Source organism: Cyanistes caeruleus, chromosome 3 (assembly GCF_971803275.1).
Source record: "Cyanistes caeruleus chromosome 3, bCyaCae1.hap1.1, whole genome shotgun sequence".
NCBI classification, from domain to species: domain Eukaryota; kingdom Metazoa; phylum Chordata; class Aves; order Passeriformes; family Paridae; genus Cyanistes; species Cyanistes caeruleus.
The window spans coordinates 64,510,153-64,524,170 of NC_141703.1; positions in this window are offsets into that span (position 1 = coordinate 64,510,153).

The following is a 14,018-nucleotide window of genomic DNA, read 5'->3' on the forward strand; positions in this document are numbered from 1 at the left end:
AAAAAAAAATATCTCACCTGTTTTATATAATGTGAAAAGGCAGATTTCAAGGCTTATGTACCTGTACTGCTTCTCAGATCCTGGAAGACGTCTGAAATATGGCTTCCTGCACATTACATTTTTTCTGCCCAGAACATGTAAGATGCAGAAAACACCAAGTTATCCCACTTTGCAGCAGTACCTAACTACTGCAGCAGGGAATGTGACACAGTGCTTTCCCCTGGTCATACTGGTGTCAGATTCAGCTTCCTTAGGCTGCAGATTTCCTTTTCTGTGGAAATCTGTGTCCTGGGTAACACAGGGCCTAGGGCTGCAGACCAACTAGGCCCCCTCTTTCTTCCTGCACACAAAAGACTCACTTCTCCCCAAAAACAGCAGCTTTGCTACTTCCAGTTCAAATTGAAATGCAACTTTGGGACAATATGCTCACCGAAAGACAACAAGAACAGTAATAGCACATAAGATAGAGGTGAACAATCTTTTTGGGATATATTTAATCTTAGAGTCTGTAAGCAAGGGAATTTTTAAAGAAGAATTCAAGAGAAAATAATAGTGTGTTTGATACTGTATCTTCAGAATCAGTAATTTTTTTCCAAGCAAAAGATTTGCTTCAGGTGGAAGTTGTTTCTCTTATGTTCTGATAAGGCCACTTGTGTGAATGCTTCCTGGTGATCACACACACCAGCTGCACTCTGTCACAGGGCTTCTCATGGAGAAAATTTCTGACATTTCACCTCTATAGCAGCTGGCTGCAGACTTATGGCTTCATGTTTGGCATGGACTGAAAAAAACCAAAAACTATGGTTTACCCTGTATTTCACTTTACTAAAAATATTCCAGGAAACAGAGATGTGTTGAGTAGAGTCTCAAATATGAATGGAAGATTCACATCTGCCCTTAGAGCTTTAGGCAAATTTAAAAATAAAATTTTTCAGTTGCAAAATATGTTTTTGTTACAAACACTGGAGAAATCTACTCTATATTGCTAAATTAATTTGGTAGGGAAAAATAATCAAACCACCCAGAGGTGATGGCTGTCTCTTCTTAGGAGTGAGATTTCTTAAGGGCAAGAACACCTGCAGGCTGTTCCAAATCTCTGGTAAGATGATTAAAATCGTTGTCTGTGACAAAGGTTATTCTGTGCAGGAGCTCAGCAGGGAGAGATCATTTTGTGTAATGTTCCAGTTTGCACAGGCAGTAAAATTTTGGATCATGACTGTACAGAGGCAAATATCAGTGGCCCTTGCTGCAAATTATTCCTAACTATTAAATGGTCTATGTTTTCCTGTGGTATCCTGAATTATGGCTGTTTATGCATTTTTCTTATGCAGATACACAAACTAATTTTGCTATAGGTCTGATCTGTTTATTCCACCTTAGCTGTAGCTTTGTGAAAAGGCTTTGTTTAAAGCACAAACAGAAGAGCCGAGTTACTCCAAGGCAGATACTCGGATTTCTGTCTGAAACACAAATAGTACCACTTTAGAAGCTCTTCTCTATTAATCCCCTATCTTTGGATCTCATCTTCTCTGATGGTCCTTTTCCCTGAGACATGACCTCCTTTGAGATCTAGTAAAAGTCTCCATAAATAGAGGTGCAGCAAAACATTTGAAATTTCTGGAATCCAGCCCTTCAGATGGAAAAGCACACATTCAGTCAAAAGAAATGGAACAGTAAGATCTAGCTGTGATAAACCATCAAAACCCAGTTTTCAGATACAGTCTGTGTAAATACCCTTCATCCAAAGAACAAAGACAAGTGTTAGTGATAGTAATACGTGCCTGAAATCCAACACTGTCAAGGTTTTTTCCTCCTTGTTTCTCCCCAGCACTGATAAGTTGGTGTGCATTCCTGTACAATCTACTTGGAAGATTCAAATTACACAGTGTTTGCTAAACCTGACACTTGGCCAAAGAAGTACTTAACAGAACTAATACAGGGACCAGTGATCAAATGACAGAGTCTTGAAAAAGTGTCATTATCTATTTGGTGAGTGACAATTTAAGCCTCAGTTTGCTGCTGGTCTCTTTTGAAGAACTGAGGCTCCAAAAACATAGTTCATAACTTGACCATATCCTCAGAGCTATTAATTAATTGTTCATACAGCATGGGATTTTAAAATACCACCCCCTTTCAAGTGCAAAAATTCTCCATTCCTTTGAAGCTAGGAAGTGTGTGACTAACAGAAAGATAGTGTTGCTATTACATGGCGATAAGAAAAGGTCACCACTGCAGGATCCATATAATGTGTAGGAATTTTTATGAGAAATAAACATTTTGATCTTGAACAAAAGATTGACTATGGGTAGCAAATGTGGCTCTATAATACTGCCCTTTGTTTTGTCACCAAGATCAGAAAAAGGGTGACTTTATGATCAGTCAAAATGCAGGAAGACTCAGTAATTCTCTGCCATTCACTCACAGTGATTAGGATCTGCTTCGGGCAGCTGACTTCCAATCAGGATATTTCTGTATGTATGGAAGCAAGGAATATTCCTCTGTAAATTCCACCCATTCAGATTTTTTCTAGTCTAAAATCACATGCAATACTAGAACTAAGCCAGAGAAAGCATAGTTCAACCTTCACAGCAGGTTTCCTGCTAAGCTGCAGCAGGAACAAAACTTATCTGTCCAATAAGCAGTACCTTCCATTCAGAGTTCCTCTTAAATCTAAACCACGGAGTTTTTTGCGTGTTTGGTGTTGGGGTTGTTGGGGTCTTTTTAAATTTTGCGTGGGTTTAATGGCAAGGGTGGAGGGCGGGGGAAGCCAGAAGAGGTAGAGAAAATCTTTTATTAAAATCAACATACCTCTTTCTTAAGGGTCTACAAATGCTGGCATGACAAACTTGCAGTGTGATGTGCGCCTTGTATCTGCAGTACTGCTGCAGTGCCTTCCTTTATCTCAGTTGCTGAAATTTGTCATTGCTCTGATTCTCCTGGAAATGTGGAGAGCAGGCTGAGGGATTGCCTCCCTCACCTCCTGTCATCAGCACTGATTTGTAGAGCCCCATCTGCCTATCAAGGAGCTGTTTCCCTCTCATACCCAAGAGAGAAAGCTGTCTTGGACAACAAGCCAGATGCAGTTTAGATTTTTTCTCTTCCTTTCATGGAGCTCCTTAGGTTAGAGGCTTAAAACATTATGTAGCCATCAGATTTATTACTTGATTTATAATATTTTACTTTTTTCCTCTAGAAAGCATTTTATATTTTTATTATGGCAGATGTGAACTTCAAATAATATCACCAATGTCCTGCCTCCACAGTGCCCCATTGCAGAGCATGGGAAAACACTATGGAAACTCTTTCAGCTTTCTTAAAATAATTTCACTTCAGTGGTGCAATACCTATTGCCATCAGGTCAAGGGCTACCCCTGCTCTGGATGTTGGCTCAGGGGTGTCAGCTCAGGCTGCCCCTACTCGGTCAGAGCCCGGGAGTTCAAAACACAGAGAGATACTTCCCTCTGCTGGGCATGTTTATAAATGGGTGAGAAACAAAAAATAAATGAGTGGTCTTCTTCTGGGTTTGACCCTGCAAGGTCAGTAATCACAGCATTTGTCTTTGTGCATTTAAATGTAGCTGTTCCCGTGTGCCTCTGGAGGCACCTGCCTTTCTCCATTGGCTGGATAAGGAATCAAGCTCACTGACATTATTTATTATAGTTGGATGCCTCATGTAGGTAGCAAACACCATCCTGTTGCTCCCAAATACTTTAGCTGGAGGTCAGCATCATCAGAAATTCCAAGCCCATATAAATATCACTGAAAAACTTGTCTGGTTCACATGATTATTGGCAAACATAGGGTGGATGTTGAATTTGTCTCAGAAATATAAAGCCCTGTGATCTAGATAACTATATTGAGGGGAATACTGGGAAACTGGGTCATGATTTGTAGGACATGCCAGAGGCTATGAGGAAAAAGTTCTACAAGGCTGGATTTGCAAATCACTGTTGGAAAACTAACTGTTCCCTCTGGACCTCCCGTTTGTTTGGTAGGGAATTGATTCATACGTAAATTTGGATGGGGTAGTTCAGTATTTAGTCAGGTGTTGGGTATGGATATTTTCTTGAATGGCAGTTATTCTTGTGCTGAGGAAAAACAGTTAAGGGAGTTAAAAAGTGTTTGCAAGGAAACAACTGGTTAAAGACTGAAAGGGTTTTCAGACCACTGTATAATTTTGGCATATATTTTCAGTAGAGTAATTTACATTGCTGTTCATGTAAGAAGAGTTTGGATGATGTAGCAGTTTAGCAGCTGGGATTCTCTGTTTTTCTCCTTACTCAATGATTTTTTTTTTTTATTTCATGTTGTCAGTTTATTTCATAAAGGTCATATTTTCCAGGCTGACTGGAGATTTTGATATAGTATAAGGATTTACATTTTATGAGTGTTCAAGAACTTTTATTGCTGAACATTTTGCAGAGAAGTTGAGTATGCTTCAGCAATTTATATTATGGTCCACAGATGGAAGAAATATGCAGGCAATAGAAAGGAATCAGATTCTCCATTTTATGTTGATTATTCAGCTAGTTCTATGTCCCAGCAACATTCTGCAATCCAGATTGACTATTTTATGATTATCGCTTCACAAATTAAAGCACTACCCTAAAATTGTATAGATTTTTATCGTGTCTATTCATTTTGCCTTTATTGCAATATCATCTGTCAAGGAAAAAAAGTTCTGTTTTATTGAGTTACACCTACAGTTCAGGCTTTATTTCATTATGCTATATCCAGAAAAAAACATTATCCTCACTGTTTTTAGGAAGCTATTTGTCATTTCAATATCACCCACAAGTTCTCACTTTCCTAAAAATATTGAACTGCAGTTCTGCTGTATTGCTGTTGGTTTCCTTCCCCACAGATTGCTTCTTTCCTTGAGCCACAATTATTTAACATAATCACATTAAAAATCAGGTCTCCTGTTTATCTTAGACACTAATACATGGATCTGATCCTTTTGAGTCTGCTTATTGACAGCTGTAGAGTTTCCCCATATTTGACTTTCTATAATCACAGTCAAATTGAGACAAAGTTATAAATTTATATCAATTTATAGACAATGAGTAATTTTTATTTACTCATGTACTTGTTGGATGGTAACATCAGATAGCAACAAGATGGCAAGAAATGCCACTTAAGCAGAGTGAGTAACTATGTACACCGTCAGGATGGCTTGCCCTGTAGCTCTTGTATGGTCTTGACATCTGTGAATATCAGAAGAGTTAGGATATATGACACCTTACCTATTGGAGAAACGAGCATCCCCTGAGCACATGATTGTGTAGAGCAGCAGATTCGTTATTACAGAATATTTTCATGACAAGGGGTCATGAAAATTTTCATGACAAGCTTGTGGGGTAATTTTAGCTTTAGAAGAAAAACTGCTGCAGATAAGGAATTGTAAATGCAAGTTGCTGTTAATTTCTCTCACTTTGTAACCAACCAATCTCTTAGGAATCCCCACTCCTCCAGCTAAGCATTTTATTCCTGTCATCTCTGTAACAGGCTACCTGGCTGTAAGACTACAGCACTCTACACAACTGAACACTGGAATGAAATAAAATCCACCTGCTAGTGCTTGACTTGGTATTTTTAATATTCGAACACATCCTTTGATTTTAATGTCAAGAAACATTGGATTTTTCATTAATTATAAGCAGTTTGCCTTGTGTTTTTAAGGTACTTCCACTCAGTTGCAATCTTCCACTTTTCAGCTTTAGCAGTTTCCAAGTGAGTCACAGTGGGGACATTTAAGTCTGAATAGACTCTTCTCAGCATGCTGGAAATAAACACAGGAAAGCATCCTCCTTTAAATCCTCCTCTTCTTCCCAATATCCTTGAACTTAATAGAATCTCATCATAAACATTTTAAAGATATTCTTACTCTGCTGTATTGAAACTGAGCAGCCTGTAAAAGATAAAAAGATAAAGCATGAAGCATTAGTGAAAGGTACCCCAAAGTACTGTACTTTTCATTTCAGTAAGAGTTCTGAACTGTAGCAAATACAGATCAGAAATTACCTACCACCATACACTGCAAAGGAGGCAGATTGTCTCTCTTGACAAATAGCAATAATCTCTCTCTGCACTGACAAGTTTAGCAAATTAGATTAGTTAAACTCCTTGCTTTCAATTTCTAAATTAGTCAGAACCATATTTATTTAGGTAAAGTATAGTTTAAGCATGCAGGAATAAATATAAAGCGGTGAAAATAATAACTTGAATTAGTCCTGAGATTTCAGGTATATTCTATGTCATTCTATAGAAGACATACCAAGACCTTTATAGAGAAAAGTGAAGTTGAAAACCTTTTACACAAATAATGAATTAAAGCAATGCTTTAGAACTCTGCAAAAAAATTCCAAGGCATGTAGAAGGTTTATATCTGAGAAGTTTTTCAAATTAATTTATTGGTAGCATGATAAAATTCCTGTGTTTTATTTGACAATTGATTAACTCCTTCTGAGTCTGGCAGATCTTTCCTAGGAAGGCAAAGTTTTGGTTGCATTCCTTGAGTAGTATAATTATACAAGATTATATTAGAATTAGAAATTAGAAATTAGGAAAGATTTTTGGTTTTAACACCTTAATACCTAATAAAATTTTGTTTCCTGACACAAAGCCTGAACTTGAAGATTGTTGACCCAGTGTACACAAGCTCAGGATAGCACCAAAGAGTTGACCTTAACCTACAGTACGAGGCCAAACCCTGCCTAGCACATCTTGACATGATTAAACAATTTTGCAAACATGGCAGCTGGAGAACTTTCCTCACCTTCCTCTTTAGCCTCCTCTTACTGTTGACAGTAGTGCAGGATTTGGGAGAGACTTCAGATCTCTCTCAAATCACAGATGCATCCACACAGAGACATACTCCTCCTCATGCAAAAGGTACTGAAGATGGATGATCAGGTGTCTTCATCACTTTAATACTGAGCTGTCTGCTTTGTGGTGCACTCTGGAGGTAGTTTTAAGTCTCAAAATACTTTAGAGCTCTTTCAGAAGGTTGAGATTTATGAAGTTGTATGATGTGAAGTCATCTTATTGACTTATGTAGAAAACCAAGAACATAAACCTAAAGAAGGTCCTGTGGTGTGGCACTGTGAAATTATTGCAACTCTGTCAGTATTAACTGTGGAGATTTTGACAGTTACCAATGTAGCTGGCAGATTCAGCAAGCTTGTGGCTGAATGATCTCAATTATTTCTATTGCTACTGAGTCAATCATTCTGAGATATTTTGTTGAGCTGAAGAAACCTCCAACTCTGATGTGGGAAAAGAAAGATACCTTTTTGTTTGCCAGAAAACAAATATAATACTCTGGCAGACAGATCTCTATTGACTGCTCTTGTTTTATACACTGAATAATAACTTATTTCATTTCTAAAAAATAACACTTGATTCAACCTGAGAGTACTGATTTGGTCTCAGTAAAGTGTTTGTCAGCAGAATGCATAAGGAAATAATTCACTACCTGTTATTAAAGGTTATGCCAATTCCTAACATACAGAATAAAAGTTTAGTGTTGAGTTTTAGGTTCCTGATTTAAATGTTACTTGTAATCTTTTGGAAAAAGTCCAAGTCTTAAATTTGCTAGGATGTAGCTTTACTTGTATTTCTTTAAAATATACAATATGGAAATTTGTATGTTCATATTTTAAAAATATATACTAAAATTTCAGTTTCAGGACCTTTTCTGGTTAATGAAAATAAAGGCATCACAGAGCAAGTCAAGGCAGTATTCAAATAAAGATTATACATGACAAGAACAACTCTGGAAACTAAATTTGCTAGGTAATTAGCACATTCTATGACATTTCACTAAAGCATATCAAGACCACTCTCTGCCTGTGTTCTTTTTATGGCTTGGGAAGAATATAAAAAGAAAGTGGAGATCAAATTTAATTGTCACCTCTTCATGTTAGAACTGATTAGCATTTGCACATTTCCACATGGCTTCTCTTTTGTAACAGAAACATTTGAGCTATGATAATATCATAGAGGACAAAGTGCCTTTAAACTAGTCCAAATGAGAACCAAATCTTACTTGTATTTCTTCTAGTTTAAGCTGTTGACAGTAATTGGTATTGAATACTGAAACTATTAAAGCATGTGTATATTGGTATTAACTTGTAATTCAACACTTCTAAAATACTACTGAGTAATGTTGGTGGGTAAATGATGACACCTTTTAACAATTTTATTTCTCCTGTGATCAGCTCTTCTGAAAAAAATGTAGACTATAAGGGCAGTAAATTGGCCTGTGGTGGCTGAACTGTGTGTGACTTGGCACCAATGCATGCAGATGTTCAGCATCAAAGGCTGAGGGAGAGGGTTCTGCATTCATCTCTAAATGCTCTACCAGAAGTAGGTGTTACAATGCTGGGTCAAAATAACTTTGTGGCTTCATCTTGCAGTGTATCAGTTCATAAAACTTTAGTATTAAATGGTAATAGTATTTGGAAGGTAATCTCTATCTTCCACTGGTTTAATACCATTTGATTTCAGGAAATATCTTCACATGGAGCACCAACATAAATGTGCAAATATAAATAAAGGCAAGCACGAATCCCTCATAAGCAGTATCTTTCAGAATTAAAATGTTTGATCTTCTGAGGTTTTATTCTGTTTGCAGACCCTGCTGTGGTATTTGGGAATAGGTGTTCCCCATGCAGTGGCAATTTCACAGCTTTACAGATTGAGTGAGTACATGTGCTCCCATGACCTGTAAATGTGCAATAGTGCTTTGGGCAATGATAGCAGCTGTGTTTTCATTCCAATAGCATCTTTTCTCATATTAAAATTGTGCTTGAGGTTCAGCTTTGTGTTATTTGCAGTTGCAGAACCTTAACCTATGGATATAGGCTGAGTGCAAAATATGCATTTGCCATGGGAACAGTTTCATTAAGAAAATAACTATAAGGACCAAGACTTTTGTGCATGAAACACAGTTTTATGGTCTACTTTTTAGATGTTTTATAGGTTTATACAAAGGGCCTTGATTTTCAAAGGGGAATAAGGAGGACTGAATAAGTCCTCTTGAGAGAAGTTTTTGAAGACAGATTTGTAAACATGAGAAGTAAAAGGCGAGATGTTAAAACTTCATAGAGAAATCTACCAGCACTAAATGAATAGCTTCATTCTTCCTTATGACTGCTTCTCCTGGCATAGTGACTTTAAAACAGAATCACATGAAAATGACTCTAAATATTAATGTAATAGTATGTTTACTATTAGATGTATATTACTGTATGCACATTTAAAAACAGCTTTCTATAAATAATAATAAAAAAAATATTTTTGTTTAAACATTGTTTGAGAAAGGTAACAGCATGAAAAAGGACTATCAACAAATCTGTGCACATTGCAGATTAACAATATACCTTTAAACATACTCCATCCCACAGAGTTCAAGATTTTCAGCATTATTGACTGCTCTACATATTTTCTCACATTATCTTTTATGAATCACAGGTGTGCTTTCTATTTCTATCAGTTTCATTAATACTCAAGCATACTCAGTCTCCTCTGCAACCCAGTTTTACTCTGACTTTTAAAATGTCTCCCAGAATTATCCTGATTATTCTTCTACTTAAGACCTATATTATTATTTTCTCTCTGCATATATCCCTATGGTCTGTTCCCCTAAAAGTCTTAAATCTCTCATCCACAAAATAATGAAACCCTGGATTACTACAAACTTCTACAGTTGGATATTAGACCTTTTTTTAGTACACTGTTGTAAGTTTTGTCAGCTTTCAACCATCCTTTTCTGTATCATGTCTTCTTTGTTGGATGGTCTTTTATCATCTTATTCTAGATCTTCAGTTTATCTAAGTTGATGTCTTAGATAAATTTTATTTTACTTCAGCATTCAATAATTTTTACACGGCTTAAAGGATTTTACAGCGAGAATCTTGCCACTGAAGGGAATTGAAAGCCTTTTAAACTCTGTAAGGCTCTCTAATTGTTTTAATAATTTGATGCTTTTTCATGAAGATATATAACAGTATAAACCAATATGCCAAAAAAAAAAAATCACTGTGTGTATATGAAGCTGTATAATTTCCAAAAAATCCCAAGTAGACTTTTTCTTATTGCGTTTCAAAAAAAAAAATATTTTTTTTTCTTGAAAGATTGAATGGATGAATACAGAAAAATCAAAAACTGCTTATGAACAAGAAGTAATTCTGAGCTGTAAATTTCATCTCCTAGTTTCAAAGTACGCAGGTACAAGACTGATTTGGATCAGGTCATAGTTTTTTGAGACAGTCTCATTGTCTTCCAAGGCTAATGACATGAGGCAAGGAGACATTCATCAGTTTTGGATTTAATGATCAGACATGCTTTGAAAGAGATGAAAATAAGGTTTGCTTCACCTGTGGTTGATAAAATAGAGCCATGAACTTGGAGGTGCTGTAAGAAAAGCTCAGGTTATGCCATCAGAAAGAACACCACAATGAAGCACTCTGCAAACTTCCTGGGGAGACCAGAGGTCTGCAGAGCAGGCTGTGTATTCTCCCCAGAACTATTTATTTTCAGGAAAACTATTGGATTTGTAGATTAAGGAACACAGAATTGTCCATGGTGGGAGATAGAAAACAGCATATGGCATCTTTTTGATCCTACCTCAACATCAGAGGGAGTCAGACTGTGCAAACATTTTAAAATGGAGGGAACCTATAACAAAACTTGACCAGCCCCTCTCTGTAACAAGAGTCTCAGCCTCAGAAAAAGCAAGGAGAAACAAGTGCAAGACTAATGTCCCACTTGTAAAAATCCACTTGTAAATGTTTGAAGAAATGGGATAGTTAGTCTCTGTCAAGGCACAGTTATATTTCACAGAGACAGCTTTAGTCCATCTGTCGGGGAAGAGGATTGTAAAAGAGTTGGAGCTTCATATGTGACAAAGTATAAGCTAGTTTTAAATTACATTTAGTACTCATGTCAAATATATAAAAAGCCTTATGCTCTTAAATGTTCAATGGCGACCACAGTACTGATCCCATTAAACATCTGATAGAAAAGGAATAAGAACCTCTAGACTAAACCAAAATAAATGTTACTGAACACTGGTTCCCCTGGCTTATCCTCAATTTTTTTTCCAGCCTAGAAGTGCACAACCATCTAATCAGTCATCACATCTTGCACTGTGTTCAGCCTCACCTTTTTGTTTCTTGTTTTAAACTGTTTTGAAGCTGCAAGCTGTCTTCTGCAAAGGCGGTTGTGCCTAAACCTCGGGGAGAAAAGGGAGAGCTGCCCTGCTATGTGCCATGTCAGCTGAGAAACATGCTGACCTCAATATCTATGGCATTATTATGGCATTAAAAGATAAAAACTCCCTTTTGAGTTTGGTTTCTGTACTCTCCCTCAGGAGTCTGAGTTGAGGATTTTCCTTTCCTGGAAAACAAAGAGGTTTGGATGCCTGAAGGGGGCCTGGCTCCTCCCTAGCGCCCTGACCTGAGCACAGGCATGCACTCACCCGAGATGCTGGGTCTCACGCCATCCCTCATCACGGGTCAGATCTCACAGCGCGCTTTGTCCTTGTCAACTCCATTAACTGTTTATCCTCTGCAGGCTGGACAAGGTCAGGGTACTGGAAGCTGGTGAAACCCTTCCTTTATGATAGGGAGTAGACCAGCCGAGTGTGTGAATTAAAATATTGTTTAAGAGTTCAAATAGAATAGGAGAGAATGAGCAAAGTTTGAAATGAAGTGCCAGCAAACATTTATTCTCACCAGATGTATTAAGGTTGGGAAGTAGCAGAGTGATACTCAGGTCCTGTCTGGCTCACGCAGACTGGATGTGATTCTCTCACTCCAGGTCCACAAAAATATATAAACTAAGCATAATATAACATTAATATAGCATTTCTAATATTGAAAATATTTATGAATTATCACAGCAGGGATCCAAATGAGCATAGCTGTATTGCAGCAAGGCTATGCTGGGTTGTGCTGGTTACAGTCCTGGCTGTGACAATAGTATATCATATGCAATACAGCATTCAAATTTGAGAAGATAAATTTGATTTGATTTTAATTAATTAAGTAGTCCTAATTTAAATATTTGATGAGAAAATAAAAAAAAACCATGGGTCTCTACTCACAACTTTTTTCTAACATCGTTACTGAGGCTGAAGTGCTTAAGGAAAATGCATGTTAATAATCTTTCCCAAACTGATTCCACTTGATTCAAGCAATCATAGTGATCATCAAAGACACTGCAATTAGAGTGCGAAGTACATTCACACTACATGTATTGCAGTAACAATGTCTAAATGAGTACAATTCTGTCACAAGGCCCTGTAAGGATGTAAACTCATGATGGACCTTAACCTTACCATTATTCAGCAGAACATTTGCATGTGCAATGCTCTCTAACTAAGAGGTCCAATTCTCTGATGCCTGAAGTGCTCCTCAGAAGTAGTTTTGAAATAAATTTGAAGAAGTGGACTCTCCAGGTCTAGTGAGTGACATCCCTGCCCATGGTGTGGGGTTTGGAACCCCTTTCAACCCAGGCCTTTTCATGTTCCTATCAATTGTGTAAAACCTGATAGCTGGGCATGATTTCACTGGGACCACTTATAAATTTAGCATGACTATCTCATAATCTGCCTTTTTGTATCTGAATATTTCAAATCCCCTCTATTAGGGGAGATACAGAAGATACTAGGATGAATTAGGTAAGTTTAGAGCATCTATTGTGAAAGCCTTTGTCATTATATAGAAACAAATAGAGAATATGAAATTAAACAACTCATCCATTTTCCTTTTTTTAAAATTTATGACATTATGACTTTGGGCTGGAATTGAAACTTCTCCTTTTTGTGTATTTGCTGCAAGTAATCCATGTATAATTTCTGCATTTAATATTTTAGGGGTTTGGATTCAGCAGCCTATAGCTTAGAATATATTTAATTTGAGAATTAGACAGGTACAGAGAAGATTACTTAAATTGTTTTGTGAACAAAAATTTCAAGTATTTCAAATAAAATGACCATTTCTTCTGCACAGTCATTATCAGAACAATCCAACAGAGTGTGCTCATGTACTGTGAGAGCTGAAGCTGCTTATAGTTAAAAGATGTTTTTCCCATCCCTTGTTCTTCCTCTTTAAAAATAATTAGCTGTAAAAGCTTAATTCCCTGTCAAGATTTTCAATGACATATAACATCTCCAGAAGAAACAAGCATCATCTTACATAATTAAATGGAGGAAGAGAGGGAATTCTAGATGAGAACAGTGGGAGTAAAACTTTTTTACAGAAAGTCAGTATTTAGCAGCAATAGCACAGGGATCCACCAAGATTTTTGTGTTGGTGAAGGTATTGAGCTGTGCCCTGGTGATTAACCCCACGGCCAGCTTGTGCACAGCACTGCAATTTTAGAGAGGTGATCTATCTGTTGTGAGGCTGGAGGAGCTGGGAGTGGAGTCTTGGGGAATGGCAGAGCTGAAATGGATTCTTCTGCTGGGGGATGCTTGCAAAAGGTTCTGCTGGATAATGTGACGTTAAGATACACAGAAGTTGTTGCAGCCCAGATCATTTTTGGACAATACAAACTATATTTGTGTGGGATAGATCCCCAAAGAAAAGAGTTAATATTCAGTGTTAGACACAGCACAAGAACTAGATGCAAATGCATAACCTTCCTCATAATGAATTATTTGACAAAGTCAGAGTATTTTCCCATTCTGTTTATAGAAACACTTCAAACCTTTGATACCAAAATCTGTTCTCTGAATAAAACTAATAAAATAAAGATCTGCTCAGTATGGGCAGAATAGGGCTTGTTTGATGCAATCCAGCATACATCTGTATCCACAAGGGCTGAATATTTTGAAAAAGGCAGACATGGGCATTTGAAAGTCAGTGCTGCACAGGACAGAAGGGAGATGCTGTACTGTTAAAGTCACAAAATTTGGGCTTTGTTTGCTACCTCAGTTGTCAATTATCAGCTGTGAAATTGCTCAGACCAACAAACAGGTTGCCATTGGATGGGAAGTTAATGTACAT